Here is a 19,277-nt window from a genome sequence, read left to right as displayed (position 1 = left end):
AGTGGGACATATTTTATGGAACTACAGTGATCTAGATCCTTTGCACCTTTCGATTTAAATAAGCCAGTTTACATAATCTGGCTCCTTTGAAGATGTGGGAATTAAATTTACGAGTAAGCTCTGTTTTTCTAAAGAATTCAGTGAATGTGCTTTTCCTTAAAGTCAGTGGTCCTTTTAACGCTGCTCCTTCTTCTGGTGACAGATAATGTTTTAGTGATTGGAGAATTAGAAATGAAAAACTAAGTTAATGCCTTTTCTTTACCCATGTTACTGCTCTTCTAAACAAAGTGTTCTACCTCCAAAGGTCCAATGCAGGGCAGTCAGAAATGGAGCTTCCACACCCTGACTGTATTTAGACTGGTTTTCCAGAAAAGGATCTGAGTTTGATCTCTGAATTTAACCTCACATCTAAACAATACAGCATACTGAAGCCATTAGCTCTTCAGTGCTAAACTTAGCGATGAGGAATTCCCTAGATGATTTTTGCATTCCATGGCTACTACCACACAAGATTCACGGGGATGTGAGGAATATTCAAGATGCTTAACAAACATAGATATACATATAAATTACATTATTCCCCACACTGCCTGGTGAACTAACATTCTTTTCTAACATCGCTAACTAGGTCCTCAAAAATTCTGTGCTGTCACAGATGTTTCTGCAGAGGAAACCACACTGGCAAGCAAGAAGGAAACAGTAACAGCACTTTTGTTCATTTCACAGAATAGAAGGCTTAACCCATTTAGTGTTAGAACAGGGTCTGTTGTTTTACATTGTGTTTTCATCCATTTCAAGGCGTTCGTACTTTTCCCCTAGAAACTTTTGGCAGAGACTGGCTGGACATTTCATATAGGCTCCATTTCATTCTGTTCCCAGGGCCAAATGCCACCATATCAAAAGGTAGATCTTTGATTGGAGGAAGGACCCCAGATCACAGGTTCTTTGGAGTGATCTGGCTTCAGACCCTACTGATAAAACCCAGGGCAAAATCTAGCTCCACAGACCAGAGGAAAAAACCATCTGCAATACAAGTAAAAAAGATTCATGCCATATCATTGTCAGAAATACATGCAAGCAATGCTGGTGGCTACCACAATTTTGTTTCACCTTCACAACCCATTCAGTCTTTTCTGTTCTCAGAACCACAGAACCATGGAATGCTTGAGGTTGGAAGGGAACTCGGGATCATCTGGTCCAAGCCCCTCCTCAAGCAGGGCCACATAGAGCCGGCTGCCCAGGACCACCTCCAGACAGCTTTTAAGTATCTCCAAGGAGGGAGACTCCACAACCTCCACAACCTGTGCCAGTGCTTGGTCACCTTCACAGTAAAAAAGTTTTTCCTCGTGTTCAGATGGACTCTGCCATGTTTCAGTTTGTGCACATTGTTTCTGATCACGTCTCTGGGCAACACCAACAACTGGCTCTGTCTGTCTTCACACCCTCCCTTCAGGTGTTTGCATATATACATAGGTGAGATCCCCCTGATCCTTATCCTCTTCAGGCTAAAAAGCCCTAGCTCACTCAGCCTTTCCTCATAGGACATGCTCCTGTCTATCATCTTTGTGGCCCTTTGTTGGACTGTCTCCAGTATGTCCATGTCTCTTTTATACTGGGGAGCCCAAAAATGGATGCATTACTGCAAGTCTGGCCTCTCAATGCTGAGTAGAAGGGAAGGGCCACCTCCCACTGCCTTTCTCTTCAGTTTTCTTTCTTAAACTAGGACCAAGGAAATTGTACTTTCCAATATCTTTACCTCAATTTGGTAAAAGATATTTACCCAACAGGGGTAGTAGAAACCATTGAACTTTCACAGTGGTGTTTGTAATTTAATTCCTAGCTTGGGTCAAGATAGAGGACACTTGAAAATTTCTAATGCTCTTTTATGTAATTCAAATAGTGGAAAAATGGTTTTTGCATTTCTAAGTTATTCCCTTTGCTGTGCCCCTTATTGCTAATCTAGAATTGAAGCTTTGGCTTCTAGCTGTTGGGTTGCTTTGTATGTTTGTATACCAAATTGAAGACTTTTCTTTCTGTAAAGTAATACAGTCTCCTCAAGCTCCCTGTGAAGCAGGTTTTCTGCAATTCATATAATTCTTTTTAGGAGCCTTTCAATTTCTTTTTTACATTTTCTTTGAAATATGGGCATTGGGTAGTACTATTCCAGTCATGATCTATTGTATATGGTAGCATCAGATACACCTGTATTAGCACAAGCAACATAATAATGCTTTTGTCTTTCCAAATTTACCCAGCAGCTCGCTAAAAATGCAGCTGCTGAGGCACAAGGTCATTGATTTTGCTCACCCAAAAAAATGTTGCTGGTGGCTAACTCTGATCCCCCTTGTCATGTCCTAGCTCTTCTCTCTGCATGGATAGTGTGGAAGTGCATGGATAACCAATGTCCAATGTCCTCAATCTTACTCACTGCAGTCGGCCTCTTTAGAAACCTCAGCAGTGTGACCAGCTGTGTATCAGGGTGCTGTGAGCAGTTGGGGCTCCCACCCGCTGAGCAGGCAAGGCATGGCCTCCCATCCAGGACCATCACACCCTCCCCAGCCAGGCACCAGGGCAGGCTGGTGAGCATTTGGGACAGGGATATGGCCAGGTTGAGATGTCAGCACGCAGACTGGGGCCAGGATCAGGCCTAGTGAGGGGAGCCAGGGTCAGACAGCCCTGAGGTGGCCAAACTTTGGTAGGAGACACATGGTAGAGGCTTGGCTCAAAACAAGTTTGAGCCTGCTATCTATCCCCACGGGAAGCGGGGTTCAGCCCTTGCTGAGGCTCACAGCAGCACTGCCTGGCAGCCTCTTCCCACAGCCACCAAAAGGACCCTGAACCCTGCAGCCAGACCTGCAGGCGCAAGGATGCTCTTGGGGCCCTGTTGTTATACCAGCTTTTACCACATTAGTGGGAGCTGAGGTTCAGACACTGACTTTTGCTCTGTTTAATCTATTAACTTATTTGGCTGTCTCATTCTTGAGCCTTTCATCACCTGCATAGATGAGGACTGAATAACTAAGCCTTTTCCCTCTGTTAGGTCAGGATATACCCTGCTTCAGTGGGAAGGATGCTGGAAAAACCTATGCCTAAGGGTGTAGGACATGTGTGAGAGGAATTAAGCCTAACTGCTTGTGAGTGCTGTCTTTGCAGGACAGACATACAGTTTCCTGAATCTGGTTGTTATATTGGCCAGCAATGAAACAAACCATCATGTCCTTGGAGCTGTGAATTTTCAGCAAGAAAACATACAGGGAGACTATAGTCTCCATATACACTCATTCCAAGTTCCTAATTGTTTGTGGGTGCTATTTTTTGTTATCCTCACCCACCTGCCAGGCAGTTAACCAGGAGCTAATAACTCTCATGTCACTGTCTAGGTCACTGGGAATGCTTCAGTGCCATCAGCCCTGGCTGGAAAAGAACATTAGGCAATCCAGGAAACATTTGGTTACTAAAAGCCTTTAGTAAGGACTTGTTCCTTCCCCAGTCACCTAGTTGATATTCAGGATACTAGATGTTCCTGCCTGTCTTGTCTTTTCCAGGCTGATGAAATGCAATACTCTCTTCCTGTTAAAAGAGCCAACAAGTGGCAAGTAATCACAGAGGGTGTGGAGTAGGTCTGTGGAAAGCCAACAGGCAAATGGAAGCATCTCATAAAATGGCTCAAGCTCAACAAGAAAACTACACTAGACTGCCCATCCTACTTGGGGTTTGGTACACAGGATTTGTGAAGTTCACATTGAGCATGGGGTGTACTGCTGTTTTGAGTGGGAACAGGAGAAGTAGGACTAAGTAGATGACTGTGATATAGTGATTGTAAGTCTGCTCGCTGGTGCTTATCTCTACTGTATCTATTGTTAATCTCTTGTCTATTGTTATGGTTATCACTTACAATAAAAGGACACTGATTTACAAAACACTTGAACTCTATTAACAAGATATTGTTGTGGGATGATGAAGTCATTTGAGAGCTCCATAGGAGGAAGAGGGGACTTGATGGAGTGTGAAGTAGGTATTGGCAAGTGGCAATGGCTTGCATGCTTTCAGATCTCTAGCTCTAGGGTCATATTTCCTCTGGTTGCCAGTGTATTCCCTACTACTATTTCCAGTGTTGTTTCCAGTGTCTGAATTGCATCCAGCTGCTTGTCTTCTTAGCTCTTCCCAGAAGGAAGGCCATACTAGGTTGGAGCAGAAGTCCAGTTACTTACTGTTCTCCTTGTGGCAGCAGTAGATGCTTCAGGAAAGTCCATAATAATAAGACACTTCTGGAGGGATACTTTCCCAGGTATACCATGCTAACTTGCCACTGTCAACACTGTAGGATTTCCTGCTTCTGTTGGTGTTTTGTTGGCCTCTGGACATAAGCTTACAAAATACATGCTCACCTCTTCCCACACCCCCCCTTAACACCCCCCCCTCCCCGGTTCAAACATTCAGAAGACATTTTGCAGAGGTGTAGAATGATATTGCAGAAATTTGCTCCTTGAGGTCCTGATCCTTTTATTTCCCCACTTTAAAACAGATATTTAAACCCTAATTAGAGTCTTGAAGCAAAAACTCCATTTAAGGCCTTGGGTGCTGAGTATTTTTTCCCCTACTGTGCAAGATCAACATCTTGTAAAAGTTCTCCTGGGAACACTGAAGTAAAGGGATAGGGAAGGGTGAGCAAAAGAAGTATTTAATGAAAGATGTTAAACTATTCCAGACAGGATCCTTAAGGGAATATCTTTCAAGAGGAATCCCTAGGTGGTAGGAGACAAGCTGGGAAAATATGCAGCCAATATCTTTTACAGCCTTCTGAGAAGGGCTGGCGGAATAATACGAGAAGCGTTTTCCTTTCTTTCTACATTCAGTTTCTTCCTGTGTGCTGGGCTGGCAAAGTGTTGAGCATCCATCCATCCAGGAGGCTCGGCAGCAGCTGTGAGCGGTTAAAAACCTGCCCAGGGAGCGCCGGCGACCAGGAGCGCGGCGACCAGAGAGGGCCGAGGCAGTTTGCACAGCAGTTTGCGTGGGCAGGCGAGTGGGGTGACCGCCTGATCAAGAGGACTTGCCTGGAGCGCAGGAGGAGGAAGGACTGCTTGCTTGTGCAAAGAGACGTAGACGGACCGATCGACCAGACAGATCATGGTCACCACTCGATCAAAACCTGTAGTTAGGAATAACGTGGGTACCCAGACTGAGCCTTCCTGCAGACATGCGGCCGTGCGGGTCTCTGGCTGCAGTGAATGCCTGAGCCTGGCACTTGTATCTGACAGAGCCAGTGACACCGCTTGTGTGTGGTGTCAGCAAGGAGATGACCTGCTAAAGCAGGTGGTTGAACTGAGGGAGGACATTGAAAGGTTGAGAGCTATCAGAGAGTGTGAAAGTGAAATTGATTGGTGGAGCCACACCCTAAGGCAAGGGCAGAGGGAAGTGATTGAACAAGTGATGGATCCCCTTCCCTCCTACCATCAGACAGAAGGAGTAAACTTAAGGGACAAGGAAGTATGGAGGGAGGTCCCTCCTCGGAGAGGTAAGCAAAAACCCTCACAATCTCTTCCCTCCTCCCAGTTGCCCTTGAATAACAGGTATGAGGTCTTGGAACTACAGGGCCAGGTAAATGGAGATGGAGGGGTAGAACTATCTAGTGAGTCACCTAGGGCTTGTCACTCACCCCCATGCCTTAGAACTTCCTCAGCCAAGAAGAAAAGAAGAGTAATTGTGGTGGGTGACTCCCTTCTGAGGGGAACAGAAGGGCCCATTTGTCGACCTGATCCATCCCACAGGGAAGTCTGCTGCCTACCTGGGGCTCGGATTGGAGATGTTAAAAGGAAACTCTCTGATCTGGTGCAGCCCTCTGACTACTATCTGCTGCTGGTTTTTCAGGTTGGCAGTGATGAAATTATTACAAGCAGGGCAAGGGCAATGAAGAGAGACTTCAGGGCCCTGGGACAGCTGGTTAGAGGGTCTGGAGCACAAGTGGTGTTTGCCTCCATACCTGTTACAAGCAAGGGTAAAGAGATAAATAGGAAGAGACTGCAGATTAATGTATGGCTACGGGACTGGTGCCAAAGGCATGGGTTTGGGTTTTTCAATTATAGGCTGCTATATGAGACACCTGGTTTACTGGTGGCAGGTGGGATACACCAGCCCCAGAGAGGGAGAAGGTTTCTGGGGCAGGAGTTAGCAGGGCTCATCGACAGGGCTTTAAACTAGGTAGGAAGGGGGAAGGGGAGATAACTGGGCCTGTTGGGGACAAGCCCAAGAGAAACATGCTAGGGCTTGAAGAATGGCAGACTAGGGAGAACTCTCAATCTATTGTTTCATTTGAGGGAAAGGGTAGTTGTTTAAACCCTGTCCTGCAGGGGAAAAAGGGTACCTGGGCAAGAGTTAGTAGAGCTCACTCACAGAGCTCTAGGTTAGATTCGAAGTGCGAGGGGGTTGTAGCTGGGTTTGAACTAGTGGGGCAATGTTCTAGTATGAACGAAGACCAGAAGGCCTCCTGCCTTCCAAGGGTGCCACTAGCGTGCTCTGCTTGCTCCCTGAAATGCCTGTACACCAATGCACGCAGCCTGTACACCAATGCGCGCAGGAGGAGTTAGAAGTCTGTGTGCGGTCTAAAGGTTATGACCTGGTGGCAATTACAGAGACATGGTGGGACAGCTCACATGACTGGAATGTGGCCATGGATGGCTATGTCCTTTTTAGGAAAGATAGGTCAGCAAAGCGAGGTGGTGGAGTTGCTCTTTATGTGAAAGAGCGACTAGAATGTATTGAGTTCTGTCCAGGGGCAGATGAGGAGCAAGTAGAAAGTCTGTGGGTGCGAATTAAGGGACAGGCTGATATGGGTGGCACAGCTGGGGGGGGTCTATTATAGACCTCCTGATCAAGATGAAGGAGTTGACAAGGCTTTCTACAGGCAACTGAAAGCAGCCTCACGACTACATGCCTTGGTCCTTATGGGGGATTTTAACTACCCTGACATTTGCTGGAAGACTTACACAGCCAATCATTCACAGTCCAGGAGGTTCCTCCAGTGCATTGATGATAACTTCTTAATGCAAATGGTGGACGAACCAACTAGGAGAGGAGCGCTGCTGGATCTGGTACTCACCAACAAGGAGGGTCTGGTTGAAGTAGTGACGGTCAATGGCAGCCTGGGCTGCAGTGACCATGAGATGGTGGAGCTTAGGATCTTGTGTGGGAGGAATAGAATACCTAGCAAGGCCACATTTCTGGATTTCCGCAGGGCAAACTTTGGCCTCTTCAATCAATTGCTAAGGGAAGTATCATGGGAAAGGGTACTAGGTGGTAAAGGGGCTCAAGATAGTTGGTCAGCATTCAAGCTTCTTCAAAGCTCAGGATCAGAGTGTCCCAATGAGTAGGAAGTCAAGTAGGGGAGCCAGGAGACCAGCATGGTTAAACAAGAAACTGCTGGGCAAACTCATATGGAAAAAGAGAATCTATGGATTATGGAAGGAGGGGCTGGCCACTTGGGAGGAATATAGGACAGCTGTTAGAGGATGTAGGGAAGCAATTAGGACAGCTAAGGCCTCCTTGGAACTTAATCTGGCAAGTCGGGTCAAGGACAATAGAAAGGGCTTCTTCAAATACATAGCGAATAAAACTAACACAAGAAGCAGTATAGGCCCACAGCTGAATGAGGTGGGTGCCCTGGAGACAGAGGATATAAAGAAGGCAGAGGTGTTGAATGCCTTCTTTGCCTCTGTCTTTACTCCTGCAGACTCTCCCCGGGGGACCCAGATTCCTATAGTCCCAGAAGGAGTCAGGATAAAGGAGGAGTGTGCTTTGGTAGATGAGGATTGGGTTAGAGATCAGTTAAGTAGTCTGGACATCTATAAATCGATGGGTCCGGATGGAATACACCTGCGGATGCTGAGGGAGCTGGTGGAGGTCATTGCTGAACCACTCTCCATCATCTTTGGTAAGTCGTGGGAAACAGGTGAGGTGCCTGAGGATTGGAGGATGGCAAATGTCACACCGGTCTATAAGAAGGGCAAGAAGGAGGACCCGGGCAATTATAGACCGGTCAGCCTTACCTCCATCCCTGGAAAGGCGATGGAACAACTTATTCTTGACACCATCTCTAGACATATCAAGGATGAGGGGGTCATTAAGAGCAGCCAACATGGCTTTACCAAGGGGAAGTCATGTTTGACCAACCTTATAGCCTTCTATGAGCAAGTAACTAGGTGGATGGATGATGGTAGAGCGGTAGATGTGGTTTTCCTTGATTTCAGTAAGGCATTTGATACTGTCTCCCACAGCATCCTCATAGATAGGCTAAGGAAGTGTGGGCTCTATGATCAGGTAGTGAGGTGGATCAAGAACTGGTTGGAAGGAAGAAGGCAGAGAGTTGTGGTCAATGGGGCAGAATCTAGCTGGAGGTCTGTGACTAGTGGAGTCCCTCAGGGGTCGGTGATGGGACCAGTGCTGTTTAATATTTTCATCAACGACCTGGATGAGAGAACTGAATGTACCCTCAGCAAGTTTGCTGATAATACTAAACTGGGAGGAGTGGCTGACACACCAGAAGGCTGTGTTGCCATTCAGCGAGACCTGGACAGGCTGGAGAGTTGGGCAGAGAGGAACTTGATGAAATTCAACAAGGGCAAGTGTAGAGTCTTGCATCTGGGGAAGAACAACCCCATGTACCAGTGCAGGTTGGGGGCTGACCTGCTGGACAGTAGTGAAGGGGAAAGGGACCTGGGGGTCCTGGTGGATAGGAGGATGACCATGAGCCAGCAATGTGCCCTTGTGGCCAAGAAGGCCAGTGGCATCCTAGGGTGCATTAGAAAGGGTGTGGTTAGTAGGTCAAGAGAGGTTCTCCTCCCCCTCTACTCTGCCTTGGTGAGGCCGCATCTGGAATATTGTGTCCAGTTGTGGGCCCCTCAGTTCAAGAAGGACAGGGAGCTGCTGGAGAGAGTCCAGCGCAGGGCAACTAAGATGATTAAGGGAATGGAACATCTCCCTTATGAGGAGAGGCTGAGGGAGCTGGGAATCTTCAGCTTGGAGAAGAGGAGACTGAGGGGTGACCTCATCAATGTTTACAGATATGTAAAGGGTGAGGGTCAGGATGATGGAGCTAGGTTTTTTTCAGTGCTGTCCAGTGATAGGACAAGGGGTGATGGGTTAAACTGGAGCATAGGAGGTTCCATGTGAACATCAGGAAAAATTTCTTTACTGTGAGAGTGACAGAGCACTGGAACAGGTTGCCCAGGGGGGTTGTGGAGTCTCCTACGTTGGAGATATTCAAGGCCCGCCTGGACAAGTTCCTGTGTGATGTACTCTAGGTTACCCTGCTCTTGCAGGAGGGTTGGACTAGATGATCTTTTGAGGTCCCTTCCAACCCTTAGGATTCTGTGATTGATTCTGTGATCCTGTAAAGTACTGTCTTTTAGTATGTGAATGCTAACAGGTTTCTATGACTATAAGCCACGTGACTGAGAGAGTTTACCTCCAGTGAGTTTTTACAGGCCTCTGGCAAGCGACCTCTCTGGCTCCCTACCTTCCTCTCCCTCTCCAGTGCTGGCTCATCACTGTGTTTGCACTGGGAGATGAGAGCAGACCCTCAGTGGCCACAGCAAGCTCCTTAGAGCACAGTGTTAGATGTTGCCGCTGCGCCCTATCTCCTCAATAAATACTGCCCTTATATATTCTTCTTCTATCACAAGGCAAGATAGGTAAGCATAACCTGAAATCTGCATGGCACAATCCACTGCCCAAGTCCATGTCTGAACAAAAAAGTTGAGTTCTCAATTATACTCAAACAACTTGCTGCTGAAACAGCAGCTTATTCATAAGATGTTCTTTAAAATGTGAATTCATCTTTATTTCATGGAAAAGATGTAGTTTTTAACAGAGACATAAGAAAATCATGAACAATGAATCAATCCAATCAATGATCAATGTACTATAATCTGTTGAGTTTCTGGCCTCTAGAAAAGCAATAACTCTGCCAGAAGAAACATGTGTATTTTTCCTAAGACTTTACTGAGATCCCATGCAAGATTTCAATGGCAGTTCTTACATTTAAAAGGCAGAGTAGTTCCTGGGGTATAACGTGGCCTGAAGAATAGATTTCTGGGGCCCCTGGATAGACTAGTACCTGGAACAAGCCTAAAAAAACCTGTGTAATCAGCCTCTGAAATTACAGGCAATGTAGCACAGATCTCTTCAGGTGATTCTTCACCCCCAAGCCAGAAGGCAGGATCACATCATAATTCCCAGTTAAGTGAGGGTGCGGTTACTTGCTAAAATCTTTGTTTCCAAAACATGAATAAGTTTTTTCTTCCTTAGGGAAGAGAGGAAAGGAACAGTTTTAAGGCTGGAGATTTTTTCTTGTTCTGGTCATAACAGACCATTCAGATCACATCAGCACAGATAAGAGCCCAGATGAAGTTTCCCTCACCACCACACAATGGGGAGACAAGCTTAGTCATGAGTGTTCTCAGGGTGTTTTTCTTACCCACTCACCCAGAAAAAAATAGATATTTTTCTCTGAAAGTTACTAAAGAATGAATCATGTAGAGGCTCACTTACCACAGTCATAAAGCCTTGAATATGTGTCTAGCTGCTCCAATTTCTGGGTATGGCAATTACCTGGCATATGTTCAAATTATCTTAAATCAAGATAAGTCTTCACTGAAGATCTTAGCTGCTTCCTTCTGGTTTGGGCAACCCACATTCCCATAAGTGGTGCTGCTCTGTAACCTCCAGATTTGACTTCCCTTGAGGTTGCTATTGAACCTCCATGGGATTTTTGGCAGTAAATAGCTATATACCCTCTGACTTGTAAATCCCCAGAAAGGCACTGAAGGAATTGCAAAGCAAGAATGATCTGTTTATTAAGTGATGACATTTTGAACTGAGTCTAATTACTACAATTTCTGTGCAGGAAAGACAGCTCAAAAAGTCCCTTATGGGAAAAAAAAGGGTGTCAAAAATGTCCCTCTTCAAAAGCAGATTATGGTCACTGTGTCTAGGGGCTTTCTTTGGACATACCAGATATGGTTGGCATCCTGACATGCTAACATTTCATACTGAAACAGACAAAGAAATAATTTAACATCAGCCTCTATGGACAGATACTGAAAACCATGAATTAAGGTGAATTAATCCATTGTGACAATGAATTAGGATAACTGGAACCTTGCTTTGGCCAGAAGGTAAGTTGTAGGAGCATTGGGTTGTCTATCAAATGAATGCTTTAAATGTATATTAATTATTTTTATTTTTATATTTTAAGAAAGCATTTTAAATAAATGATGAACTCCTTTGGTTATAATATTTTTCACTCCTTATGCTTCTATAACTAATTAGGTAAGACAGTGATTCCACAAAGTCTTTCTCCATTAAGCACCCTTATCTAACAGTTAAGTCACCATATTGTGCCTGCACAAAACCACATAGATTTCTTTTCAGTGCTACAGGGCACTGTAAATCACAATTAAAAAAAAACACAAAATCACCACTTATGAGAAAAGATATCCACACCATCTTTTTGTCCACAATACTTAAAATTCCTTTAAGAATCTGCTTTTCCTACACACTACATGAAGTATTTGATTTTCTTTTCTGTATTGCCTCTGAAAGGTTCGCTGAGGAGAGACACTACTGGCTAGCTGGGAACAGCAGAGTATGTTTGAAAAGGCAGGTTTTAATTAGAAGTGGTGGGTTTTTTTACTGAGCTTCATGAGGTTTGTGAAAGGTGATGTCATTTGGTCATCAAAGAGGGTGGTAGCCCAGTGTCAGAGCTGGTAAAGCTATGTTCAGCCTATTCAAACACCAGGACAAGGAATTTTAGAGGAATAGTGTAGCATGTATCCAACATGAGCTGGAAGCTCTGCAAGTGTGTTTGATACCTACTGTGAATTCTGCTGTTAACTTTTAACTTATGATAATCACTTAATAACATTGATTTTTGTTGCCACTGTGTGGCTGGATAGCTTGCTATCAGCTCTTGATGAAAAAAAAAACAAACCCTAAAAGAAGAAATAAATTGCTAATCAGAAAATCAAATGTATGAACAAGAGGTAGGAACCAACGAGATCCTCAGAAGTACATCAGTGTCAAGATCTTAATTAAACTTTATCAAAAATAAAAAAAAAAACTCAAATAATATTTTATACTGAGCAAAGTGTATGTCCTGACATGAGGGTGTTTGCGTACAGGAAAAACTGACTGCAGTTTTGTTTTGAGGCTGGCACTACAACTATTTATATGTGTAAATCATTAATTTTATAACTTGATATGAACACGTATTTTACATTTTATGCAGCCAAAATAATACTTAGGCAGTACTTGCTCAGAGTAACATCTGGCAAACATCCTACAAAATAGATGAGTTTTATTAGAAACACTAATTTAAGAGAGGAAAACAAATCATTGATATAAGTTTTATTAGCAAGCCATTCAGAACAGAATTTAGGGAACAGCACTTTCATGGGTCTGCATTAGGAAGAAAAATTGCTTTAATTAGATATGGTAAGTGATCAATTCTGCATGCTATGATTAGGAGGACAGCTCTAGTAATTATACATACAATAAGATGTCCAAGACCATGAACATCTGCTCCTAATCATCAAACACAGAATATAGAAAAAGCTTACATTTGTATTCATTTTGTATCACAGAAACCCAGATCCAAACTATTTTGTTGTGATCTTTATGCAAAAAGTCAACACTATTTTTAATAAAACAACTAAAAAAAAAAGAGCAAAGTATATTTTCATTAACACAACTGAAAAAAAAAATTATGGTATAGATAGGCATTTCATTAGGCAGAGGTGTCATGTTATTTATGGCCTGGCTACACACAACATTTATAACCAGTATTTGTTAGATTTTTTTTGACAGAATGATTATATCGTTACAACTACTGGTGTGGATATAAATACAGCAATGTGAATGTGCCTTATATTCTATAGGATTTATTCTCCTCCTGATGCAAAAGAAGTCTATATGACAGTATGAAACACCTTTGTAGGTATATAAATGCACCAATAGTTGTAGCATAGAAAAGAAAGGACAGAAATACACTGCTTTAATTGTCTTAAAGTGGTTGACAGGAAGACTTTTTGGCTTCTCAGTCAGGTAGTTTAAAGAATCTTGTTTTCTCTTTGTTTAACTTGGACATACCATATTCCAAAGACAAGCAGAGGACCGTAATTCTTGAGAGATAAGGCATGAGAGTTAAAATGTATTCTTTCTGAGCCCCTCAGATATTTTCCAGTAGTAGGTAGAGACTTTCTAAATAAAAGGGCAGGAAGATGAAATAAGATAAAGTGGTATCGCCACTCACCCATACTGAAGACCATGTTTTTGTAGTGATTTCAATCAGAAAGATGTAAGAAGAACCAGAATTCTGTTTTTCTTCATGTATAAGGTCTTCTGCTGTTCTATGTTTCAGCAACACACACAGACACAGACAAAACCAAACAGAAACCAAACAAATCAAAACCACAGCACCCTCTCCTCCAAAAAAAAAACCCAACAAAAAACAACAGCCCAACAACAGCCCAGACAATTCTACTGTCTCACTTTCATGTCCCAGCATTTCAGGAGGACAGTAACTTCTCAAAGCCAACTGTAATTTTCATTGCCAGCTAGAGATTTCCCAGAAATGAAGTTTGCCTGTACTGCTGTACTGACAATTGCAAGCAGAGGCTTTAATTATGAAATCCAGATAATAAACTACTACTCATTCATTGACTAATAGGACTGGAAATGTGGAAAGTCTGATCCCTAAAACTGTCTATCCCTAAAGATCCTACTTCTTTTTTTTTTTTGGTTGGGGGTGGAAAGGGGATTTCTGTTTACATCGTATACTTATCATATACATATTTCTTGTTTTCCTTGGAAGCTGTGAGTGAACTGGAAATCTGAAAACTCAGCAACTGCAAACCAGAAGGAAAAACATGTTAAGCAACTTTATTTCTGACCTTCCTCACCAGTATTGATGTTAAATGACTAGTTAATGTCTTTGAGAAAGAAAAGACATACGAAAGATTTCAAAGCCTGGTCCTCTATAATGTTGAGAACTTTGATTTCTTGTCTTTCAAAATTTATATTTCTGAATTCACTCTGAGTTGAAATCCTTGGCAAGCTAAATCAGCTGTCGCTCCGGTCTTCTGATCGGTGGATTATTGCTTCCCTGGACAGATTCTCTATTTTATTACAATGCACCGTTTGGGGTAGATTTATTTCTCTGTTGTCAGGATTTACTGTTTAATCCCAGAAACACTGAGATACATTTGGTAGCAAAAGATATGGTTTTTGGAGAAGAATATCTATTTAAAAAAGAAATCAGTTTTAAGCTAATCATAATGTTACTTCTGATAATTTGCTATTTAATTTCAAATGTAAATACTTGCCCTAGAAGTAGCTCTTAATTTAGCATTCTAAATAAAAAGGTAACAGAAACCTCTCTAAAACATGGAAATATAAGAATGTCTGTAGAGTCAGATTCTTAAAAAGTTATTAATTTAAAAATCCTTGAATCTTTTACAAAAATACTACACTAGCAAAGCTTACTCCTTTCCCTTGTTTGCACTAGTTACTTACCACATTGAACTTCTCTGCTTACATAATGAAAGCCTCAGTAGTTGCCTTTTTTTTTCCTCAGAGCCATACTTAGATCCAAGTTCTTGATAGCATGATAGTTGATAGCCATGAAATTAGCTGCCAAATGCTATATTGTCAGACGATGCATTAATTGCATTTACTATGCAACTTTGCTCCACTTGCATTCTGCTCACTTGCTAACTCCCTACAGGACAGTTTTGAACACCCCACGCTCTTCAAACAGCTGACAGCATGACACAAACATCCATTCCTCCAGAAGAGATGTAGGACAAGCCAGTAAAAGCTGCAAATTTAAGTCTCAGCGTATCTCGGGGACTGCTGTAACAAGACAGGGGTACTTAATCCCATCAGGAAGCTGGAAATCTTGCTTCCCAGAGGGCCAGTTTTACACCTAGAAAGCTTTAGAAAAGCTTTGAGAAAACAGTTGTGGCTAATGGTAGCTGAGTTCCCCTAGTATTAACAACATTTATAGAGTTGTTTTTTCGCAAGACTAGGATTTGGAAGATACTGGTGCACCAGTTAACGCACGTTCACAGTCTACTACAAACGAGGCAATCTTCAGTAAATCTTAAGTTGAATCAAAGCCTACCCTGAAGTCTTATCACAAGTTAAGTAACTCTGAACCCTGATACAGGCCAGATGACTGTGGTAGTGGAGGAAAGACATTGGTGAGGGCTCAGCTATCAAATAAATTGTTCACCCCTGCCCAAAGGGGTCAGTCCTGATGGTTCCCATCCTTCCAGCAGATCTCACTGGACCTGACCCAAGACATTCAACTCCCTGACCAGGCAGACAGTGACTCTATTGTTTTTCTCAGGGTTGCTTTTCTGCCACCTTAGCAGATGGGATAGGCCGTGGAGGAGTCCAAAGTGTGCCAAAGCAAGTGCAAAGAGGGGTGTGGGGGAAAAGGCGCTGAAAGAGTTGCTAGATCAGCTCAAGCCATGACACGCACCTTTGCTCTCACACCTGCTTTCAGTATGACATAATATTAAGGGTGCTGACAAAGGAGCTCTAGTGAGTCTCACTGTCGTAGTCAGAGGAGACACCACACCAAAACATGCCAGGAGTTGCTACCTGCACAGATGACAGAGGAAAGGCACAGGTGCTGATGCTCCTGCTGCTTTTGTGTAAAGCTAAGCCCCCAGTGAAGGTGAGTTTAAGGCTCTGCACTTTGTGCTTTTGAAGTGGCTGAGGCAAACCCATCCATTCCCTTCTGTCAGCCCTGCAGAGGAGGGGATGAACCGTGCTGCAGAGGAGTGGGAAGGACAGGTGTGTTAGCAATATTTCAGGCAGTCATGGCAAGGTGTTCTAGCGCTGGTATGTCACCCCTCCTACAAATGTTGCCTGCCCCTCTGTGAGAGTGGTTGTATAACCATACCCACATCATCAGAAAACTTCCTTCTGTAGGCAGGACTTCAGTTATTGTCTTACCAGATTGTGAGACATCAGCTCTACGAATCACATTCTGAGGTGTTAAAAATACCATTTCTCAGTTTCTCACTGATATAAAGAATAATCTTCTCCTCTTCCCTTTCTCTTGCTAGGTCCTTTGAAATTCAGTTCTTTGCGCAGAAGGGGTCTGGCTTTCTGAACGGAAGAATCTGAAAAGAAGACTCAAAACGTCTAGAATTTGCTGCCCTAAAAAGTGTGGAGCAGTTCATCTGTAAACACTGCTGTCAAAAAGAAAGAAAAAAAAAGCTTTAGTGTGTAAGGTATTCAGGCTTTACTGACACCAATCACCCTTGTCCTCTAAACCAAACCTCCTTAAAATCATTCTGCCAGCAGAATGTCCTGGTTTAGTCTACTGAACTCTATCAGTATGTACCATGGAGGCAGGTGTAAGCAGCAGATACACAGGAATCAAAAGTTTTGGAGATGAGATTCTAGAGTGGGAAATGAGAAAATATAGAATTAATTTTAGAATGGAAAATAAAAGTTTCTACAGTATAAGGATAAATAGAACTTTACATGGCAGAGGGATAGCTCATATATAATTGAATGATGTAGGATTTTTAATTAAAATGTGGTGACGCCTTTCATGCCCGTGATACACAGCACTATAAACAAACTTTGTGGGTGTCCAAAGGTGTTGGTGACATTGTGAATTGCCTTATTTCACACCTTCATGCTTCTATTCATGACCTGTGCAATACTCATATTGTATGTGCTACACGATCCCTTTGTTTGGGGAGCTGTGGAGTGGTTGGCTGAGCAAAAGAAGTGCTCAGGAAGGTTCAGTATCTGATCCTGCTTTATTTTCTTCTGTGGGTGGTCCTTGTGCAAGATAGTATGCACTAAGGATTACTTTGCCTTTTCATTGGCAAGTTCATGACTTAATTTGTAGCCCAGCATCTCTCCACTCAGCTTTGGTACCCCTAAGGGGATTGAGAGAGCTCTTGCAGAGTGCCTGTGGGCTAGGCAGAAATTTGCAATTCTTGGTGGTGTTGGTGTGTGATAGAGATTGTGATTGCTTAGGTTAGAAACCTTTTTTCCATGCTTACATATTGCATCCAGTATTATTTCCCATATCGTTATCCAGAATGAGTTCGTGACCTAAGCAGTCAGAGTCTCTACTATGCACCTTCATCAACATCATGCTTCCCACAAGTCAGGGGGGAGCAAACAGCTGAAGTAAAATAGCGCCGCTAAATACCTGCAGGTAAAATCACTGTTCTTGGGGCTTGTTTCTCCTGGTGTTTTGTCTTCACATGGCAACATAATGCATTTGACTGATACTGCAAATGCTAGGTGTGAAAAACACTGATGTGCTTCAAGGAAACAAGCACAATGTCCACCAGAAAACCTGCGTTGCTGAGTAGCAGAAGAAGCCCTCCTGAGGAAGACAACTTACCGATGCTCTTGGAATAAAAACATTCACAACTCTGTGAACATTATGCTGCAAGTGAGGCTGTGGACTCGACTTTCTAAGGCACAACTCTCTCTAAGGTGGCTTTTCCTGATGCAAAAAGACTATCAGAAGGAGAAAAAAAGAGCTGCAATGACCAGCTTCAGCTACAGCCAGAAGATAGCCCTCTCAGCCCTCGACTTGCCAAAGTGGCAGCATCACATTTGATAAAAAGGCTCGATGTTCAGAGTCTACAAATACTTGATTCTGGCACAGGGCTGTGTGCACACATGTACATGTAAACAAGAGGGTGAAAAAAAACAAGAAAATCAAAGGATTTTAGGGCTTTTACATGACAAAAATGTGTGAACGGTAGAACAATGCAGCCGTAATCTTTCCTAATGTATCTAAATTTCATAACATTGACATTTTGCAGCTGAACTAATCTTGCATCTCTTGCTGATTATTACAGCTGCTCTTAGCTTACCATGCCTGACTGATTCTTCAGAGAAGCCTTAAGGGATTAATAAGATTCAGAATTGTATCTTATTAATTATAACCACACTTTAATGTGAAGTGTGTATCTAAATCGAATAAAGTCCTTTGACAATCTGTATCTCACCGCATATGAATTTATCTGATCGCTTGGCTCTCGATAGAGTTCTCAGGGCGTAATTCTGGAGGACCCCACCTGTGCTTGGTGTTGTGTGCTGGGGGGCACACGCTGCAGAGCCCGAGCAGAACAGACGTGGGATACGTGACCCGCTCCTGCGTGTGTCCGGGTCGGCAGTTCGCAGCTCAAGCAGCATCAGGGCTGCGTGCAATCCTGGCGGGATTCGTGGCTGGACGGGGAGAACACTCAGCGTGGATTCTGGACGGGGTGAAGTGTGCTGAGTTCCAGCTGAGACGCGTGTAACTCCCGCGCCGTGACCGGCCGCTGTGCCGGGACGTGACAGGCGCTCGACCCAGCCTGCGACACGGCTCCTCCGGGCACGTCCCCCCATGCCCTGTCCCGCTGGGTTTCCAGCCCCCCTCGCCTGCGGACACCGTCTCTCCGTAACGTGGCTTTGCTGTAGTTTTGGTCTCTGTGGAGACTTGGTTGGTTGGTTTGTCTGTTTGCTTAGCAAATCCCGGGCGTGTTGGGTGCTGTGAGAGGAGCTGGGCAGTTCTTTTAACTTTTCGTAAAGCATTTTGAGCTGAGTGCACGCCGTTTAGTCCGGGGCGGACTGAACAGCGGCAGCGGGATCGTGTTCTGTGGTCGGCTGGTGCAGGGACGGCGTTACCGAAAGCCGGTAACGCCGGGCAAAGACGCGTTTTCGCCTGGAAGCGCGGAATGAAGTTTGTCACGGCACGAAGTCACCGACAGCCCGGGAGGTGCCAGCAACGGGGGAAATAACTCAGGGAACCGTGACTTTATTACACACACGTCTCACAGAACAGCGCACTGCTGGCCCAGGAGACCTGTACCTGCCGCCTAACGAAATGCTTCCGCCAGGTGCTCAAACCGCCACCGCGGAGCGAGACGCGGTGGGAGAGCTCCGGCGCGCGCCGACAGACCCCGCCTGGCCCGGCCCAGGACCCCGAGGCGGGTGCGGGTGCCCCGGCGGGCTGCTGGGCCGACATGCGAAGGGACAACTCCTCAATGGCGCTGGCCACGCCCACCCCCGGGGAGGCGGGGCTCGCGGGACCGCAGGCCCCGCCCCCCGCGCGCACGTGTGTAAAGCCCCGCCGCATGTTCCCTCCCGCGGGATAGCCACGCCCCCAGGAGCAGCCGATTGGCTGTCCTGGCCGGCTGCGGGCGGGGAGGGGGCGGTGCGTGCTGCGCGGCGCTGTGCCGCTCTGT

At 44.5% G+C, this 19,277-nt stretch overlaps 1 long non-coding RNA gene across 1 annotated transcript in view; it reads left to right on the top strand.

Annotated features, from left to right (window-relative positions):
• Positions 1–3,897, top strand: part of LOC134165638 (uncharacterized) — a 127,279-nt gene extending 123,382 nt beyond the window's left edge. The window contains exon 3 of the long non-coding RNA XR_009965595.1: positions 2,359–3,897. This is a non-coding gene — a long non-coding RNA (uncharacterized LOC134165638). The remainder of the gene's footprint in view (positions 1–2,358) is intronic.
• The last annotated feature ends 15,380 nt before the right edge of the window (positions 3,898–19,277 follow it).

The sequence above is a fragment of the Pezoporus occidentalis genome, unplaced genomic scaffold (genome assembly GCF_034315485.1).
Source record: "Pezoporus occidentalis ecotype Australia unplaced genomic scaffold, CSIRO_AGI_Poc_V1 ctg108, whole genome shotgun sequence".
Lineage (NCBI taxonomy): Eukaryota > Metazoa > Chordata > Aves > Psittaciformes > Psittacidae > Pezoporus > Pezoporus occidentalis.
This window is presented reverse-complemented; position numbering and strand designations above follow the sequence as displayed.